Source organism: Catharus ustulatus, chromosome 27 (genome assembly GCF_009819885.2).
Source record: "Catharus ustulatus isolate bCatUst1 chromosome 27, bCatUst1.pri.v2, whole genome shotgun sequence".
NCBI lineage: Eukaryota > Metazoa > Chordata > Aves > Passeriformes > Turdidae > Catharus > Catharus ustulatus.
The window spans coordinates 5,377,326-5,396,242 of NC_046247.1; the positions used below are offsets into that span (position 1 = coordinate 5,377,326).

General features: G+C 49.3%; 1 pseudogene; it reads left to right on the plus strand.

Annotated features, from left to right (window-relative positions):
- Positions 1 to 15,985: 15,985 nt before the first annotated feature.
- On the plus strand, positions 15,986 to 17,942 carry LOC117007832 (annotated as a pseudogene).
- The last annotated feature ends 975 nt before the right edge of the window (positions 17,943 to 18,917 follow it).

An 18,917-nucleotide genomic window follows, 5' to 3' on the forward strand; every position in this document is an offset into this window, starting at 1 on the left:
TCTTGGCCGCTCCTGAGTATAAGCCGCATTTCCGGTGTGGGAGCAAAATTTTGGTCAAAACGGTGCGGCTTGTATTCGTGAAATTTTAGGATAAACTGGGTAGTTTTAGGCTGGATTTTAGGCACTTTTTGGACAATGGTGGCCTCATTTGGATGATTTTAGACCCCTTTTGTGTGGATTTGAGGCCACTTGCATCAAATTGTCAATATTTTAGGCCAAATCTGGTGGATTTAGGCTGCATTTGAGGTGCTTTTGGGTGATTTTAGGCCAAACCGGCCCTTTTAGGACCGTGCAGCACTTCGGCCCCGCCCCTTTTCATCACAGTTCCTGCGCTTACCATGACCCCACCCCTTTCCCCTCACAGTTCCCGTGCTTTCCTTGACCCTGCCCCTCCCAGTTTGGGTTTGGAAGAGGGGAGGAGGAGGAGGAGGAGGAGGAGGGAGGAAGAAGAGGCAGAGCAGCACAGAAGCAGGAGAGAAGCAGCGAAACAACCGTGGGGCTCCAGTGCTCCCTAAACTCGCGGTCCCCCGGGACCATTGCCCCCCATCCCGCAGGTGCCCGGGGAGGGGGAGCTCGCCCCAAATATCCTGGGGAGTCCCTGTGTTTGGGGTTTTATGGGGGGGATGTTTGGCTCTTACAGGGCTCCGGAGCCGCTGATGGCCCTCGGGGGACATCGGGGGGTCCCCGGGAGGTGTTTTTGGGGTCCCGGTGGGTGCGGGCAGAGCCCCAGGGGGGCGGGGGGATGCGGGTCCCCCCGCGGTGGGGGTTGGGCTGCCCGGGCCGGGCCCTGCGAGCTCTGCCGGGGCCACGGGGGGGATCGGCGGGGGGACACCGGTTTGGGGGAGCCCCGGGAGAGGCGCGGCTTCCCTGAGCGGGAGCCCAGAGACAGGAGAGCCCCAGAAGGGCAAAGCGGGGAGCCCCAGAGGGGGGGACCCCTGGCATGGCCGGGACCCCGGCGGGGGGTGCTGGGGCTGGAGGGGCGGCATGGATGGGAAAGGGGTTCGGGGCTGCCGGGGCCGGCACTGGCTGCTCCCAGTCTGAGCCCAGTTGCTCATCCGGGTGGTTCCAGTTTCCTCAGCACTCCCAGGATGAGCCCAGGCACTCCTAGTCATTCCCTGTTAATGATGCATCTTGCCCCTCGCAAGTCCCAGTTGCTCCCACTTCCTCCCACTTTGCTCCAGTGTATTCCCAGTTCTCCCAGTTACCCTAAGCACAGTCCCAATCACTCCCAGTTTGATATCAGTATGAGTCCAGTATGATGTCAGTCTCTTCCAGCAGGGCCCCAGTCACTCACACTTGCCCCCAGTTGCCCCAGCTTGGTCCCATTTTTCCCCCAGCACATTCCCAGTGGCTCCCAGTTAGGTACCAGTCACCACCCCTATGGTCTCAGACACTCCCAGTATATCCCAGTTGCTCTGAACAATCTCGTAGTCATTCCCAGGCACTCAGCATGGTTCACTTTCCCCCAGTTTTATCTCAATTTTATTCCAGTTCTTCCCATTGTGTGTGCGGTTGGCTCCCAGAATGGGCCCAGTAGCTCCCAGTAACCCCCAGTCAGGGTCCAATAACACCCACTCTAATCCCAGTATCATTGTAGACCCTCCCAGTATGATCCTAGTATGATCCCTGTTACTTGCAATCTAATTCCAGTTACTCCCAGTCTGATGCCAGTGGCCCCCCAGTGTGATCCCAGTTGCTCCCTGTCAATGCCAGCATGACCCCAGTAGCCTCCAGTATAATCCCTGTGACTCCCTGTCTCTCCCAGTATATCCCAGTCACCCCCAGCATGCTGCCAGCCTCTCTCACTTCTTCCCAGTTGCTTTCAGCATGATTCCAGTTGTTCACAGCCACTCCCAGTATGATTCCAGTCACCCTCAATGTGATCCCAGTCTCACCCAGCATGGACCCAGCTGCTCTCACTGTGATTCCAGGATGATCCCAGTTGCTGCCAGCATAGTTCCAGTTGTTCCCAGTTCCTACCAGGATGATCCCTACAATAGCTCCAGTGTTTCTCAGCATTGTCCCACTATCTCCCAGTTGCCCCCAGCATGGTTCCAGTCCCCCCAGTATGGTTACAGACACTCTCATTATATCCCAGTTGCCCCAGTAAGGTTCCAGTTACATCAGAATAATGCCAGTCTTTCCCAGATACTCCCAGTTGTCTCCAGCCTGATCCCAGTTTCTGTCAGTTGCCCATACTCCCAGTTGCTGCCAGTATGATCCCTGTTATGGCCTCAGTCCCCTCAGCATGGTTCCAGCACCTCCCAGTTGATCCCAGTTGCTCCCAATGTGTCCACATTTTCCTCCCAACATGGGCCCAGTAGCTCCCAGTAACCCCCAGTCAGGTTCCGCTCACACTCACTGTAATCCCAGTGGCTCCCAGGATGATCCCAGTAGGACCCATCGTCACTCCCAGTATGGTTCCAGTTGCTCCCAGTATGATCCATTGCACCCAGTCACCCCCAGTATGGTTCCAGTCATCTCCAGTATGACCCCAGTCACTCCCAGATCCTCCCAGTATTATTCCAGTCATGCCCAGAGTGACTCCCTGTGACTCCCAGTGTTGGCCCAGTTGCTCCCAGTCACTCCCAGTATGGTTGCAGTTGTGGCCAGCACTTTTCCTGTCTGATTCTTAGATATTCCCAGTACTATTCCAGTCTCTCCCAGTATGATCCCAGCTAGTTCCAGTAGGATCCCAGTATGGCTCTGACATGGGCACAGCTGCTCCCATTATCATCCAGTGTGGTTCCAGTTGCTCCCATTTCCCCTCACTGTGGTTTCAGTCTTTCCCAGTGTATCCCAGTTGCCACCAGCTCCCAGTCACTCCCAGTTGTCCTCAGCTGTCTTCAGACTGATTGCAGTTGCTCACAGCCTCTCCCAGTCACCCTCAGTGTAGTCCCAGTTGCTGCCAGTATGTTCCAGTATGATCCCAGTCTCCCGCAGCATGGTTCCAGTTGCTCCCTGTTCCTCCCAGTGTGATCCCAGTTGCCCCCAATTGCCTCTAGCATAGTCCCAGTCACTTCATAGAAGATCCCAGTCCCTCTCAGTATGGTCCCAGTCATGCCCAGTTGCCCCCAGTATAGAGTAGTAGCTCCCAGTGACTCCCCAGTTCTCCCCAGTATGGTCCCAGCTGTTCCCAGTGTGGTTCCAGTCAATCCAGTAAGGTCACAGGCACTCCCAGTATCCCCAGTAAGGTTCCCCCGGCCCCAGTGGGTGGGAGCAGCCGAGAGCCCCGCGCTGCCCATCCCGACCTGTCCCGGCTCCATCCCCGCTCCTCCCGTGGGCTGCGAGGGCTTCGGGAACGGGGCACCGAGGGTGTCCCTGCTCCTGGGGGAGGAGGAGGAGGGATGGAAGAGGAGAGAGAGAAGGGATGGAAGTAGGGGAAGGAGGGAGGGTTAGGGAGGAGGAGGAGGGATGCAAGGGGAGGAGTGGGAGGAAGAGGAAGAGGAGGGATAAATAAGGACCAAGAAAAGGAGAAGGAACCACGAGGTCAAGCACTCTCTGAATTCAATCCCCCAGTTGTGGAATCATCACCTCCACCATCCCGCAGGTGACCGGGCAGGGGGCACTTGGCCCAGATATCCTGGGGGGTCCCTGGGTTTGGGTTTTGTTAGGGGGGATGTTTGGAGAATGCAGAACTCCAAAGCTGAGCAGAATATGCCCTTTGGGGGACACTGGAGGATCCCGTTGGCGGCTGCCGGCAGAGGCAGCCTGGAGGAGCAGAGCCCTGTGTCCCCCAGGAGCCCAAAGTGGGAAGCCCAGAGAGGGAGGAGCGCTGCCATTGGTGGGACCCTCAACAGCCTGGAGAGTGGCAGGGGGGACTCCTTGGACCCCCAGCACCCCAAAGCAGAGAATAAGGGGAGAAGGGACCCTGGGACCCCAAAAACCCTACAGCATCCCTAACTGGGTAGACAGAAGAGGAGGGAGATTTTTGGATTCCTGGGACTCCCAGCAGCCTGGGGAGAGCAGGCACTGAGTAGATGAGGGACCCCCAATACAAGTGTGACCCCAGCAACTGGGACGGGGGGAAACCCTGAACACCACAGGGGAGGGACCATTGTGTGCCCAGGCCGAGGCAGGCAGGATGCAGAGCTGTCAGCAAAGGAAGGGGCCAGGCAGGTGGGGCAGCCAGGGGATGACGACAGCCTGCAGGGACAGAGGCACAGGGCATGGACACCGTAGGACAGCCTGGGCTGCACAGGGCACAGGGATGGGCAGCAGCTGAAAGGCCCTGCCAGAGCCAACTCCTGCAGCACTTTGGCCATGGCTGCTGGCCCTGGGCCTGAGGCCAGCAGGAAAGGACAAGTGAGCCTTGCTGTGCTGGGGCCTCATTGCCTCCTTGTCCCTGCTCAGCAGCCTGGCAGGGGCCGCCCCATGGTGCTGCCCTTGGCATTGCACATCCCCAGAGCCCAGTGCCCTGGGAAGAGCCCTGAGCAATGAGGGAGGGACAGGATGTGCCTTGGCAGGGGCTGGGGCTCAGGCCTTGGCCCTTTGCATTCCTGAAACACATCCAGGTTTGCTCAGCATCAGAGACACCTTTCCCTTGTTTGTCCCCACCTGTCATCAGTGCCTCCAGTGTTCTGCTCTAACTGGAACCTGGTGTATGGAATACAAAATGCAAGTAATTCTCAGAACATTGGGCCTGTAAACCAAAGCTTAAACACGAGTAGGTTTAGCTTTAGATATTAAGATACAGAAAAAATAATGGTAGGTATAAATGTAACAAGAAGTTTAGAGTGTAGCAATGTAAGTTTGTGTGTTGTGACATAATTGGCTAAGAAAGTTCACACTGTGGTATGAGTCAATAAGAGAAAATATCTTAGTATTGAATTAGAAACATAAATATCTCTTATGACAGTGTTTTATTGGTTCATAAATCCTTAAAAGACCTTGTATGCATAAGTCTTATGATTTCTAAGCCATGCTGTGACCATCTGTGACACAAACTTACCCTTTCTGCCTGGGCAGAGAATAAAAAAAACAACTCTGTTTTCTAAAGCAATTCAGAAGTCCAGTCTCTGTGCTTCATTCAGATAAAGAAAAAATCTCCACAAAGAAAATGTAATATAAAAGCAATAAGTCAATGCATTAAAAATATATAATAAATACAATAAACCCATACTTTAAAAGTATAATGTAAAAATAATAAACCCACAACTTGGGACAATTTCTGAGTCATGTCCTCAGTGGGCCCCATTAGAACTTCAGGAAACTTTGGACTTTGAATCTGACTATGATTTTTCAAGAGGTTTGTTTTCCTCCTTTGCCCTATTTTTTTCTACCTGACATCCTTGTCATCAATTTTCTGCTCTAATTCAACACTTGGGGTAATTTCACCTTCATGTTTATCAGTGGGACTCACTAAAAACAAGAGAAACTTTGGAGTTTGAATCTGACTTTGAATTCTTGAGAGGTTTCTACATCCCCCTCTCAGGGACTGATGTTCAGGGACTCAGCTGCAGACCCTGAGAGGGTCAGTAAAGTCCTTGTGCTGTGTCTGTGCTGCTGAGCTGGGCCAGGCTCCTGGCAAAGGCAGCACTGCAGAGACACAGTCAATATTTCCAGAATATTATTTGGAGCTCCTTGGCAGCATCAAATGCACCTTGGGGCTCATGAGGATCAAGCAAGTCCTGACAAACCATGGCTCTGCTTTGATTTCCCTCTGGTCCTGTGCAGTTCATTATGATGGTTTTCAATTCCAGTTATGGAGAAGCAATTCAAAGAGCTTCTAGGAAATACTCATTCCTATTTTCAAGGGTACATTTTATTACTGTTTTCTTTAGAGGAAAGGTGATTGCAATATTCTGTGATTGATGGTGATCCAGGGTCTCTCCTCAGGAAGTCTGGTCTGCTCAGAGAAGCTGTGCCTTGAGGTCTAACCCAGTGTGGACAACCTTGCTGCACATTCCCCAACCCCATCCTGTCTGTCCTCACTCACCTGGGGCGTGCTTTGCTTGGAGAACTGGTTGTGCTCTGGCAAACACTCTGACTTTTTTGGAAGCAATCTAAAACTACTAACTTTCCCCAAACAGACACACTTTCTGAAAACAGACACACTCCTCAGGCATGTGCCAGTCCAAGGTGCCACCAAGGAGGTTCCCCTTCCCCAAGGCAAAACCCTGCAAGGAATGTTTGAGACCTTTGGACTCCTTGGTTCCCTGGGGCCTTGCAGTGTCACAAAGGCCCCTTGGTTCCATGAGGTTCTGGACTGTCACAATGGAAATTTGGGTCCTTGGGGCCCCACAGTGTCACAATGCTCTTTTTGGTTCCCTGAGACCTTCATCTGTCACATCTGTTCTGTCCTGAGTTCTGTCTGGTGCCAGGCAGGTGGAATTCCCAGCTGACCATGAACATCTTGCCCTGAGAGCAGACTGAAGGGAGATAAGCCTTGAATTTCTGAGTGATACACACTTCACTTTACAAACTACAAAAGCTGCACAAAACTTTCACCAAGCAGAAGTTTTCTGCATAGTCCCTGCAAACGGGTAGGGCTTCTCCCCCAGGTCTGGATGCATCTTGGTGGTTTCTTTTCTGGAAGCTGAGTGAAAGGGCTCCACGTGTACTCCCTCATCAATTTGGTGGTAATTTCCGTTGACTCCTGATCTCTGCTATTTCTTCACTAGCTGTAATATAGGTAAGTTTATTGTGCACTGTGTTTGTGTCTACAGGTAAGTAGTCTGTTTAAAGTCTCTTGTCTGTTAATCTTGAGTCCATTCAGTACATAATTCATTTTACAACAGACCTAATAACCCATTTTCAAGAACTTGTGAGCAAGAGCAGGTTGCCTGAAACAGAGCTACTGCCAGAAACCTGAGCATAAGGCAGGACTTTTCCAAGCTTTCACCCAATTTTTAAAATACTTTGTTTAAAAAAAAATGAGCGAGAAAATATTTTTCCCATTTATTCTTTTCATGTTTATAGATTCATATCAGCAAACTCCAGTTGATATTGATCCCAAACACCTGCTAATGCAGTCTGAACAAATATGAAAATCAAGACCCTCCATGGCTGACAATCAATCACTCTTTGTCCCTGCCCCCACCCCACCATTTCCCTCATCCAAGCTCTGGGAATCAGAGCAGCCTTGTGCAAATCTGAGCTTCCTCCATTCCAGGCTGTGAAGCAAAAATCAAAGCGTTCAGAGTGTAGCTGAGGGATAGAAACTATACATATAATGATTAGAGTAGAAGCAATGTATAATGTAACTGAACCAGTAGAGCTAAGACAATAAATCCATTTCTTGGCTTTGCCCTGTCAAGACAGGTGGTTGGGATATTTTTAAACTGAAGAAACCATAACTGCACCTGGACCCCAAAACCAGCCAGAACCAATTGGGGAGCTTGAACTATGGCCAAGGGGCCCAAGAACCTAGCAACAGGACAAAGGTGAAAAGTTGAAGGCAAGGAAGACTCCCTGACTTCATCATTAGGAGACCACTGACCCATTTCAAACACCCACTGACACACTTAAAGGAAGGAACTGTGCAAGTGTAAAAGGACTTTGAGCTAATTTTAACATAAAGTGAGGGTAGGTGGGGTTAGGTACTGCTATGTATAGGTGCATTGGGTAAATATATGAATATGTAAGAATTCTGTGGATAAAAAAACCACAAGAGCCCTGTGTATATTTTGCACATCTCTGTGGGAGATATCTCCTGGGTGTATCCAGTGTTGAAATAAATATCCCACTTTCTAACTTCAATTAGTTGGAGTCTTTTTTCTGCATCAATTGGCAAGTCAGCCATGAAAAACTCTGTTTGACTGCAAGAGCAACCTGGGCTGTGAACTTCTCTGGCACCACTGGGACCTTCCTGGAGGGACCTCCACTCTGTGGCTGCTCATTGCAGGGACAGACAAGACCTGTTGCTGGACTGTAGGCAAAATGGCATGTTTAATATTTTGTGGAGAAACCGGTAAAATGTACGTGTGGCTTAAAGGCAGCACTCAACTGAGGCCTTTGCAGTTTTTCTTGCAAGCATCAGGAGGGTGTAGTGGCCACAGAATGTGTTTGTTTTGTGGGGAAGACCCGCTAGCAGTTCTGGGGGTGAACTGACTAAATCCTTGTTTATTGCTGCTATTTTTATTGCTGCTATATTAATCATTGTTATTTTTATTGGGTCCTGACTGTGTGACTGTTTGTGTGATTGGTGAAACGCACATAGTACTGGTCAAGTGGGAGCTGGAATTGATGTTTTTGTTTTTGTGTGACCAAAATGGCTGGAGAAGGACAAAGCGATTGGGGTGATCATTTAAAGTTGCTGCATGCTGTGTGTTGTGTTGAAAAGAGTTGAATGCTTTGCCCCTTATAAAGAGATATCCTTCCCCGCAGTGATTTTAACTTTAGGATTCGGATTGTGTGTGAGGTGTTCCTGTTTATGAAGGATGGTATTCCCTGTAACACTTGGGGGATGGTATTCCCTGTAACACTTGGTGTTCGGGCTTAACCGGTCCCCTGCCACCACTGGTCATTGTGTATTTTAGAGTAAGATTGTGACAAAAGTTATAATTGCAACAAACTGGTAATTTTGCTCTGTGTTTCCTGTCTTATTCCTCAGGCTGTGTTGTTGGCTGCTTTGTTGTAGTTTGCTGATAAAAATGGCTGTTGAAGCTTGACACCAAGCTGAAAGAACCCAGCTTTTTAGGCAGGCTCTTTCTAGATAGTTTTATTTTAACCAAGAGAGTTTTTGAATACAAAGGGTGAAAGGACGGTGTAAACTTGGCAGGACAAATTAAAATAATCTCCTTCCTGCAGTGGTGTGTCCTTGACCCTTGAAAGTTTAAGGGGGGTCGTATTTGTGAACTTTCAGGGCTTTAGGGTAGTGGTTTGATATTTTAAATTGTGACTAGAAGAATAGAAGGGATCCCCCTCCCTCAGTGGAGGATCTGGATCCTTGGGAATTTCTGAATCCAGTGAACTATTGGATAGAAAGAGGAAACTCTTAAGTTTATCTGGAAGAAATATACAGAACTTCAGCAGAAGTTGGTAGCTCTGGATTGGGAACAGCCTGCGCAAGAGGATTTGGACATTCAAGAGGGAAGAAGTGGAACAGCTTGTTTTTGCGGGTGCTACAGGGCATTTTGGATACTGTCACAGTGTGGGACTTGTGAAAAACGTTGGTATTCTTCCTCTGAGAGACAGCAAGGTCTATGCCCTCAGTATAAATTGAGGCATCCTAACCAAACTGACTTTGAACATAATATTCCAAAGTTTGTGTGTGGAAAATCACATTTAGTCCCTGTAACTTGGCCATATGTCTGGGAAGAAGATTGGGAAAGAACTGTGAGAAATTGCGAAGAGAGATTTGGGTGGAAACGGGACAGGACAAGAAGGAAAAGATAATGGGAACTGGACAAAGAGATCCCTAATGCCAGTCTGCTAGACTGTATAAACTGCACATTGGAAAGACATTGCTGGGGGTACAGAAAACAAAAGAGACCTTATTAGATTCTGCAAGGACTGACGACCTTTATATAAATTGGGCGATGGACCGAAGTGGCCACCCAGTGGAACTTTGGATTATAACACTTTATCACAACTCACGCTATTTCTTAGGAGGGAAGGGGACAGAGGTACCATATGCTGATACATTTTTCTCTCTTAGAAAACACCCTGAATGGCAGAGGGATTGTGGGCTCAGGGCTCTGTCTGACCCTCCTGTACTGGCCCTAGGAGAAGGAGAATAAGACTGAGAGAGGAAAGCGTAAGTGGTGTTGTTCAGCGTGTAGTAGAGGGCAAAGATGTACAAAATCTGATAAGGTTTACCAGACTGTGGCCCAGGAACAAGACCTGGCAGATGATTTGCTCAAGTCTCCCCACATAAGACAGGAAGGGGATGAGGATGAGGATGCAGACTCAGAGGTGCCATCAGCCCCAGTCCATTCATCCCCTCCAGTCTCACACTGGACTAGACAGCAGACACAGATATTACAGGCACCTGTGTGAGAGGCAGTGGGACCAGAGGGAGGAATGGTATTGATTAAAGTTCCCTTCTCCTCAATCAACTTGGAGGCATGGAAAAGGTTGCTAAAAATTACCGCAGTGATCCAGTTAACATGGCTAACAGTCTGCAATATATAATAAAACACCATAATCCAGATTGGAACGATATACAATTATCATTGGATGCACTGACTGAGACAGAAAAGCAATTAATTATAAGAATGGCAGGAGATCTGGCAGAAGATTATTATAAAACCCAAAAATTGGATGTGAAAGATTATTTACCACTCCAAAATCCACAGTGCGACCCAAACAGTTCAGCAGAATTGAGAAAGTTGTAAAGCTGTCAGGAGTGGATCGCAAAGGGCATGGAAAGGGCCATTCCCAAAACTATAACTCGATCAACTTTCTATGCAATAAAGCAGGGTCCCTCTGAGTCACCATTGCAACTCCTCGATTGATTAGGGATGCAATGCACCGCCCCACATCACTGGACCCTGGACCTGACATAGGGATCCAGCAGCTAGTCAGTTTATTCCTGGGGCAATCTATAGGTGACATAAGACATAAACTTCAAAAGATACAAGGGGCACAGGGAAGGAACTTAGAAACTCTGTTGGACAAGGTGTAGAGAGTCTTTAGTAACCGGGAAGAAGGATATAAACAAGGAATGAGGAAGTTCGTAGCGGTCGTAAGTGAGAGGGAGAGTGGGAGAAGCAGACAGGGACCACTTAGACAAGGCCTGTCCTGGCTGGGCAGAGATCAGTGTGTGATCTGTAAGAAATATGGTCACTGGAAAAATGAATGCCCAGAATGAAGCTGGGGTGGCCTTCAGGAAAAGGGAGACCAGGAAAAAGGAAAAGTGATTGCACATGTGAAAAAAGACTGAGGAGAACGAGTAGATCTTGCCCCAGGAAAACCACTGGTTATAAAATTGGAGCTGAGGGAAAAAGGGAAAAAAAGTGGAATTTCTGGTTTAAAGAGGGGCAACATATTTGGCTCTGAATAAGACTTTGGCACCTGTGGGGAAGGATTATGTTACAGTAATAGGAGTAACTGGCCAACCTGAAAAAGTATATTTTTGCAAATCATTAAAGTATAGGCTTGGAAAGCAATGGAGCATTCATCAATTTCTATACCTGCCCAGTTATCCAAGACACCTTTTGGGGAGAGACTTGTAAGAAAGAATTAAAAGTAACCATTACATTTAAAAATGGAGAGGTTATTCTGGAGGTAAATGATGAACAGTACATAGAGGCATTAAGTTTAATGTTAACAAGCCAGTTAAAATGGAAGGGAGAAATTAGTGAAAGAAATTATAAAATCAAGTGAATCCTGGATTGTGGGCTTCTGATGTACCGGGGAAGGTGAAAAATGCACCTCCTATAGTAATTAAACTGAAGGAAGGAAAACAACCAGTTAGAATGAAACAGTATCCCTTGAAAAAGGAAGATAGGAAAGGAATTAGTCCAATAGTTGAAAACTTTTTGCAATTAGATGTTGTTAAAAGAGTGCCCATCTGAGTTCAATACTTCCATCTTACCAGTCTGAAAACCTGATGGGTCATATCGGACAGTACAGGATCTAAGGGCTGTTAACAAAATAACTGAAGATCTCTATCCAGTGGTAGCAAACCCATACACTTTGCTAACAGTGCCTAATCCAGAGCTAACTTGGTTTGCCATTTTAGACTTGAGAGATGCCTTCTTTTGCCTCCCTCTCTATGAGGACAGCCAGAAAAAATTTGCATTTGAATGGGAAAACCCTAAAAGCGGGTGCAGATCCCAGCTCACATGGATGGTGTTGCCTCAGGGACTTAAGAACTCTCCTACCTTGTTTGGGGAACAACTTGCCAAAGATCTGCAATCCTGGGAGGCTCCCCCAGAAGAAGGAAAGCTACTGCAGTATGTGGATGATCTCCTCACAGCCACCATGACGAAAGAGGCATGTGTAGCCTGGATGGTAAACCTCCTAAACTTTCTAGGACTTCAGGGATACAGGGTATCAAAGAAAAAGGCCCAGACAGTGAAAGCAAAAGCTGATTTATCTGGGTTATGAAATTAGTGCAGGACAATGGACTCTAGGGCAAGATCACAAGGAAGCGATCTGCCAAATCCCGAAACCTCAGACAGTAAAGGAACTGTGAACATTCTTAGGAATGACAGGGTGGTGTAGGTTTGTGGATACACAGCTATGGGCTGCTTGTAAAACCTCTGTATGTCCTCATTACAACAGGAACAGAGGCCTGCAGTGGACAAAAGAGGCCACATGGGCCTTTCACCAGCTGAAGAATGCTCTAATGTCAGCTCCAGCTTTCAGACTCCCAGATGTGAGTAAACCATTCTTTCTCTTTTCCCATGACAACCAGGGAATTGCCTGGGGAATACTGGCCCAGGACCTGGGTCCTTACCAGAGAGCAGTTGCTTACTTCTCCAAGCAGCTAGGCACAACAGCCAAGGGATGGCCAGGATGCCTCAGAGCCGTTGCAGCAGTGGTGCTGAATATTCAAGAGGCATAGCAAATTCACCTTGTGCCAGAAAATGACTGTATTGGTGTCTCACACAGTGTCTGCAGTCCTGGAAGTAAAGGGCAAGCACTGGCTCTCCCCACAAAGGTTCCTGAAATACCAAATCATCATGGAATACAAGAGGATGTAGAGATAATTGTAACTAACATTATCAACCTAGCTTCTTTTCTTAGTGGAAATCAAGGGGAGCTGATATACCACGACTGCCTGGACACTGTCGAAGCCTCCTACTCCAGTCTCCCAGATTGGAAGGACACCCCTCTGGATGATGCAGAAATCTGGTTCACTGATTGAAGCAGCTACGTTGTCAGTGGAAAGCGATATGCTGGGTGTGCAGTTACCCCCTGCAAAGAGGTAATGGAATCTGGACCCTTGCCAATAGATACCTCTGAACAAAAAGCTGAGATAATCGTTCTAACCCACTCCCAAGAGACAAAGAGACAAAGAGGGGCTTCTTGGAACCCAGCAGATTGTGGGGAAATGGATTCTCACAGAGCAGGGCCCCATTGTGACAAAGTGCAGCCTTCACAATGTTCTCCTGTGTTCCATGAATCCCTGCTGTGTTTACAATTGACAATTGGTTCCCTAAGATTCCCACTGGCATCACTGTGCACTCCTGTGATTCATGAGGCTGTGCTGTGTCACAATGGACACTTGCTTCCTCCAAGGCTGGACATGTCCCAGTGGCACCAGGTTTCCATCAGGCCACACTTGGTCAACGGGGCCTTGGTTACATGAGAATCCATTGTGTCACAATGTTCTCCTTAGGTTTTATGAGAGCCTGATATGTTGACAATTAACCCTTGGTTGCTTGAGATTCCATTGCATCACAGTTGTCACCTTGGTTCCATCAGTCTCAGGTTTGTCACAATGGAGCCTTGGTTCCCTGAGTTTCCATTCCATCAGGATGATCTCTTGCATTCCCTGAGGCCCTGCAGTATCACAGTGGAGCCTTTGTTCCATGTGTTCCCATTGTGACACAATGATCTCCAGCCTCTTGTGAGGCTGCACTGTGAAACTGTGAACACTTGGTTCCATGAGATTCCATGTTGTCACTGTCAGGAAAATCCACAAACACAAGAGGTTAATGTCTAAAAAGGAGACAGAGGACTCCTTCAACTTTATTAGAATAAAGGGAGAGAGTTCACCAGGGCACACACCCACTGGGTTTTCTCTCTGGAAGTTTCAGAGGGCACAGCCTCCTTTTGTCCTAAACTCCTGGCTGCACATTGCCCTCTTCCTTTCCCCACTGGCCGAGGCACTAGGAAGGTACAGCCTTCCTGAACATCCTTCCCCATATCCCCCCTTGAACCTGGCATTTCCCCCAAAGTTCAGCAGTTCAGCCTGGTGCAGACCCTTGCCTGTCCAGGAGCCAAGCTCACTGTGCCTGGTAACAAACCTGCTGCACAAAGTCAGTAGAAATGTTATGACCTATTTCAAAGACCTTAACACCCATCCCTTCACCCTTCAAATGATTTGTAAAGACATGAGCACACATCTTTCCTATCACATTGATGTTTCCTGTGCTGGTGACAGTCTTTTAAGCCCAGGCCTTCAGCCTGACCTCTCTGCTGTTGTAGTTCCATGAACAGAGGTTTTTGTCTCTTCTCCCTTCCATGGGCAGGCCGGTGTTCAGCCATCTCCAGGACAGCAGGGCCCCACCACACATCACTGTGCCCTGGGAACACAAAAATCATAACCCCAAAGGTCCCCTCCTCCTTCTTCCCAGGCATTTGGCCCTGCCAGTGGAGTTTGCTGCTGGTTGCCACAGGAAAAAGGAGACCATTGTGACACGGTGGGGCACATGGAACCAAATCTCCATTGTGACACTACAGAACCTCATGGAACCAAGGAAACCCCTGTGACACTGTGGGTACATAGAATCAAAAGGCCAATGTGACACTGTGGGGCCTAATGGAACCAAGGACACCACTGCCACACAACAGGGCCTCCTGGAACCAAATACCTACTGGGACGCTATGGAACCTCACAGAACCAAGAGTCCATGGTGACACTGCAAAGCCTTGTGGAACCAAAGAGTCCAAAGGTCTGAAACATTGCTTGCATGTCTTTGCCTTGGGGAAGGGGAACCTCCAGGATGGCAACTTGGGCTGGCATACACTTAAGGATGGTGTCTGTTTGTTATGGGGAAACTCAGAAGTTTTAGATTGCATCAAAAAAAGAAAAGGAAAAAAAACCCTGTTTCGATGAGTGTAGTCAGTTCTCCAAACAAAGCAGGTCCCAGGTGAGTGAGGAGAGACAGGATGGGGTTGGGGAATGTGCAGCAACGTTGTCCACACTGGGTCAGACCTAAGGGCACAGCTTCTCTGAGCAGGCCAGACCTCCTGAGGAGAGACCAGGATCCACATCAATCACAGAATGCTGCAATCACCTCGGCTCTAAAGAGAATCAACAATAAAAGACACCCTTCAAAATAGCAATTCATATTTCTTAGAAGCTCTTTGAGATATTTCTCCATAACTGGATTTGAAAACCTTCCTGATGAACTGCACTGGACCAGAGGGAAATCAAGGCAGAACCAAGGTGTGTCAGGACGTGCTGTATCCCAATGGCCCTGTGGTGCATTTGGTGCTCAGCCCTTGAACATCAGGGCCTGAGAGGAGATTGCATAAACCTTTCCAGGAGTCCAAGTCAGAAGGAAAACCCAAAGTATCTTAAAGCATTAATGGCTCCTACTGAGGTCCATCCCCAACACAGGCTCCTCATGGACTCCGTGGAGGAGAAAATTGGAGGCCATGATTGCCCAAAACCTTTCAGAGAGTCAGAGAAGAAAAGAAAAATCAAGTATCTTGAAAAACTGAAGTACTTTGAAGCATTACTGAGCCCCACTGAGTGTTGTTACAGAGAAAAGTCCTCAAGGGACTAATTAAAGCAGATAATTGGAGGCCATGATTTCACAAAACTCTCAGAGACTCCAAGGCAAAAGCAAAACCCAAAGTCCTCTGAAAAACCTGGGAGCATGAAGGAGCCCCCCAGGGCCACTCCTGACCAAGGCTCCCCAGGGACTGGTCCCAGCAGATCCCTGAGGCCACTGGGATGTGGGGGGATGCTGAGGGCAGGACAAGGGGTGACAGTGCCCAGCCTTGCTGGGGCTGTTCCAGGAGGCCCCAGTGCCTCAGGACAAGGTGTCTCCTCAGAGCCCTTGGTGGCACAGACCCTGCTGTGCCCCAGGGCACCAAGGCTTGGCTTCTCTTTGTCCCCACCTTTCATCTCTGTCTCCAATTTCCTGCTCTGACTGGAACCTGAGGACACTTTCTCAGTTGTGTCCCTCAGTGGGACCCATTAAAACTTTAATAAACTTTGGAGTTTGATTCTGATGAAGCTCCTTAGAGGTTTCTTCAGCTCTCTCTCAGGGACTGATGTTCAGGGACTCAGCCCCAACCCCTGCTGAACTGGGCCTGGCTCCTGGGAAAGAGGGTGATCCTGGCAACCAAGAAGACATTTAAAAACACATTTCTCCTCATGAGCATCTCTTCTCCCAGCCCAGCAGGGCTGGGGACACTGCCTGCAGCCACCCCAGGCACAGCACTGAGGCACAGAGAGCTTCAATCAGTCAGGGCTGGGAAGATGCTCAGAAGTGACTGGGGCAGAATCACTCCCAGACCTTGACACAGGAAGCCTCTGGCTGCAGGACAATGCAGCTGCAGCTCCTGCAGTGATCTCCTAAAGCTGGAACATCCCAATGCCTACAGACTCTGTGAGTACATTCTCTGATTCTCTCTTGTGTAGAGCAGCCAGGGGTGCCCAGGGCTGTCCTGCAGAGCAGGGTCCTGCAGCCCAGGGCGCTGTGCTGGGGCAGGGACTCTGCTGCCTGCCAGGGACAGCTCTCAGCCAGCCCTGGGAGCTGCCCACAGCACTGGAGGACGAGGTCTGGGTGGAAGGAGACAGCTGGAAAGGCTTGGAAGTGTTCTTGTATGGTGAAGGTGCTGCATTGTACAGGAGTGATCCCAGCCTAACATTTAACTGCAGAACATTTCCGAGGAGATTATACAGGGAGAACAGGAAGGGAGGGGCTGAGTAAAAAGGAAAATCATGATTTTTCATCTACTTCTCTGGGTTGCCTGGTAGGGTAATTGCACATGGATATTCATTTCTTGTTTTAGGTTGAGAAAAAATTTAACAAACTCTCTCAGATCTCAAAAATTAGGCAGTGAAAGAAATGAGCACAGGGCCCCTTATAGGAAGCATCAGCATTCCTTTTCCAGTTTCCTCAGAGTTGCTCTGAAATTGCCATCAGAGCCTGCAGGGGCAGAGCTCGCCCTGGGCAGTGCCCTGTGCTTGGAGGGTTCTGCAGGGCAGAGTTGAGCCCCCAGGGCTGGGTTGGGCTCTGGCAGCACTGGCAGGGCCCAGCCCTGGGCACAGGGAAGCAGCTGCTGGCAGGGACAGCTCCAGGCAGCAGAGCCCTGGGCAGGTAGTGGGGGGAAAGTGCCAACAAGCTGGGCTGGGATATTTAAAGTCCTTTCCAAACTGAACTATTCCATGATTACCTTTCTTACAGATCATCATGACAAGACACAGCAAATGTCCAACAGCAGCTCCATCAGCCACTTCCTCCTGCTGCCATTGGCAGACACGCGGCAGCTGCAGCTCCTGCACTTCTGCCTCTTCCTGGCCATCTCCCTGGCTGCCCTCCTGGGCAACGGCCTCATCATCAGCGCCGTAGCCTGCGGCCACCACCTGCACACCCCCATGTTCTTCTTCCTGCTCAACCTGGCCCTCACTGACCTGGGCTCCATCTGCACCACTGTGCCCAAAGCCATGCACAATTCCCTCTGGAACACCAGGAACATCTCCTACTCAGGATGTGCTGCTCAGGCTCTTTTTCTTTCTTTCTTCCTTGCATCAGAATTTGCATTTCTCACAGTCATGTGCTACGACCGCTACGTGTCCATCTGCAAACCCCTGCACTACGGGACCCTCCTGGGCAGCAGAGCTTGTGCCCACATGGCAGCAGCTGCCTGGGCCAGTGGCTTTCTCAATGCTCTGCTGCACACAGCCAATACATTTTCCCTGCCCCTGTGCCATGGCAATGCCTTGGGCCAGTTCTTCTGTGAAATCCCACACATCCTCAAGCTCTCCTGCTCACACTCCTACCTCAGGGAACTTGGGCTTCATTGCTGTTAGTGCCTGTTTGGCCTTTGGCTGTTTTGTGTTCATTGTTTTCTCCTATGTGCAGATCTTCAGGGCTGTGCTGAGGATCCCCTCTGAGCAGGGACGGCACAAAGCCTTTTCCACCTGCCTCCCTCACCTGGCTGTGCTCTCCCTGTTTCTCAGCACTGGCACATCTGCCTACCTGAAACCCCCCTCCATCCCCTCCCCATACCTGGATCTGGCCCTATCAGTTCTGTACTCGGTGGTGCCTCCAGCCCTGAACCCCCTCATCTACAGCCTGAGGAACCAGGAGCTCAAGGCTGCAGTGTGGAGACTGATCACTGAACGATTTCAGAAACATTAAACTGCTTCCCAATTTCTTTACATCACTTGTAATTAAAGTAATATATCATATTTCTTTTTGGTGTTGTTCTTTTTTTAGGTTTTTTTTTTCTTTTTGTTTTGGTTTTGTGTGGGGTTTTTTTTAGTTTTTTGTTATTGACCACATATAAAGACTATTTTTCTACCCTTTCTCATTTTTTTTCTCTCCACCTTTTCTGTGGCCACATACTGTGTCCATGAGGAGTTGTGTTCTCTGTGGCTTTAGATGAAATAAAGATTCTCGCAACAAAGCTTTCTCCAGAGATGCCCCTTTTGTTCCCTTCTCTGGAGCTGCAGCAGCAATGTCTGTGTGCAGAGCTGGGAGCAGGTCAGTGTTGGCACCAGCTGCTCAGCTCCTGCTTGCCACAGCATTCCTGATCCAGGACCAGGAGCCATTGGCCTTCTTGGCCACCTGGGCACACTGCTGGTTCATGTCCAGCCTGCTGTCCATCAGTGCCCCCAGCTCCCTTTCTGCCTGGCCACTATCAGCCACTCTGTCCCCAGCCTGTAATGCTGCAGGGGTTGTTGTGGCCAAAATGCAGGACTTGGCCCTTGGTCTTGTTTAACCTCACCTTGTTGGATTTGGGCCCTGGATCCAGCCTGTCTAGTTCCCTGTGCAGAGCCCTCCTACCCTCCAGCAGGTCCACACTCACACCCTGTTGGTGTCATCTACAATTTTGCTGATGGTGGACTCGATTCCCTCTTTCACATCATCAATAAAGATGTTAAACAGGACTGGGCCCACACTGATCCCTGCAGGACACCCCTGCACACACACTGGATGTGGCACCATTCCCCACCACTCTCTGGGCCCAGACGTCCAGCCAGTTCTTAGCCCAGGGAAGGGTGAACCGCTCCAAGCCACAGGCTGCAGCTTTTTGAGGGAATGCTGTGGGACATGGTGACAAAGGCTAAAGTTCTGGTAGACAGAATCCACAGCCCTCCCCACATCCACCAG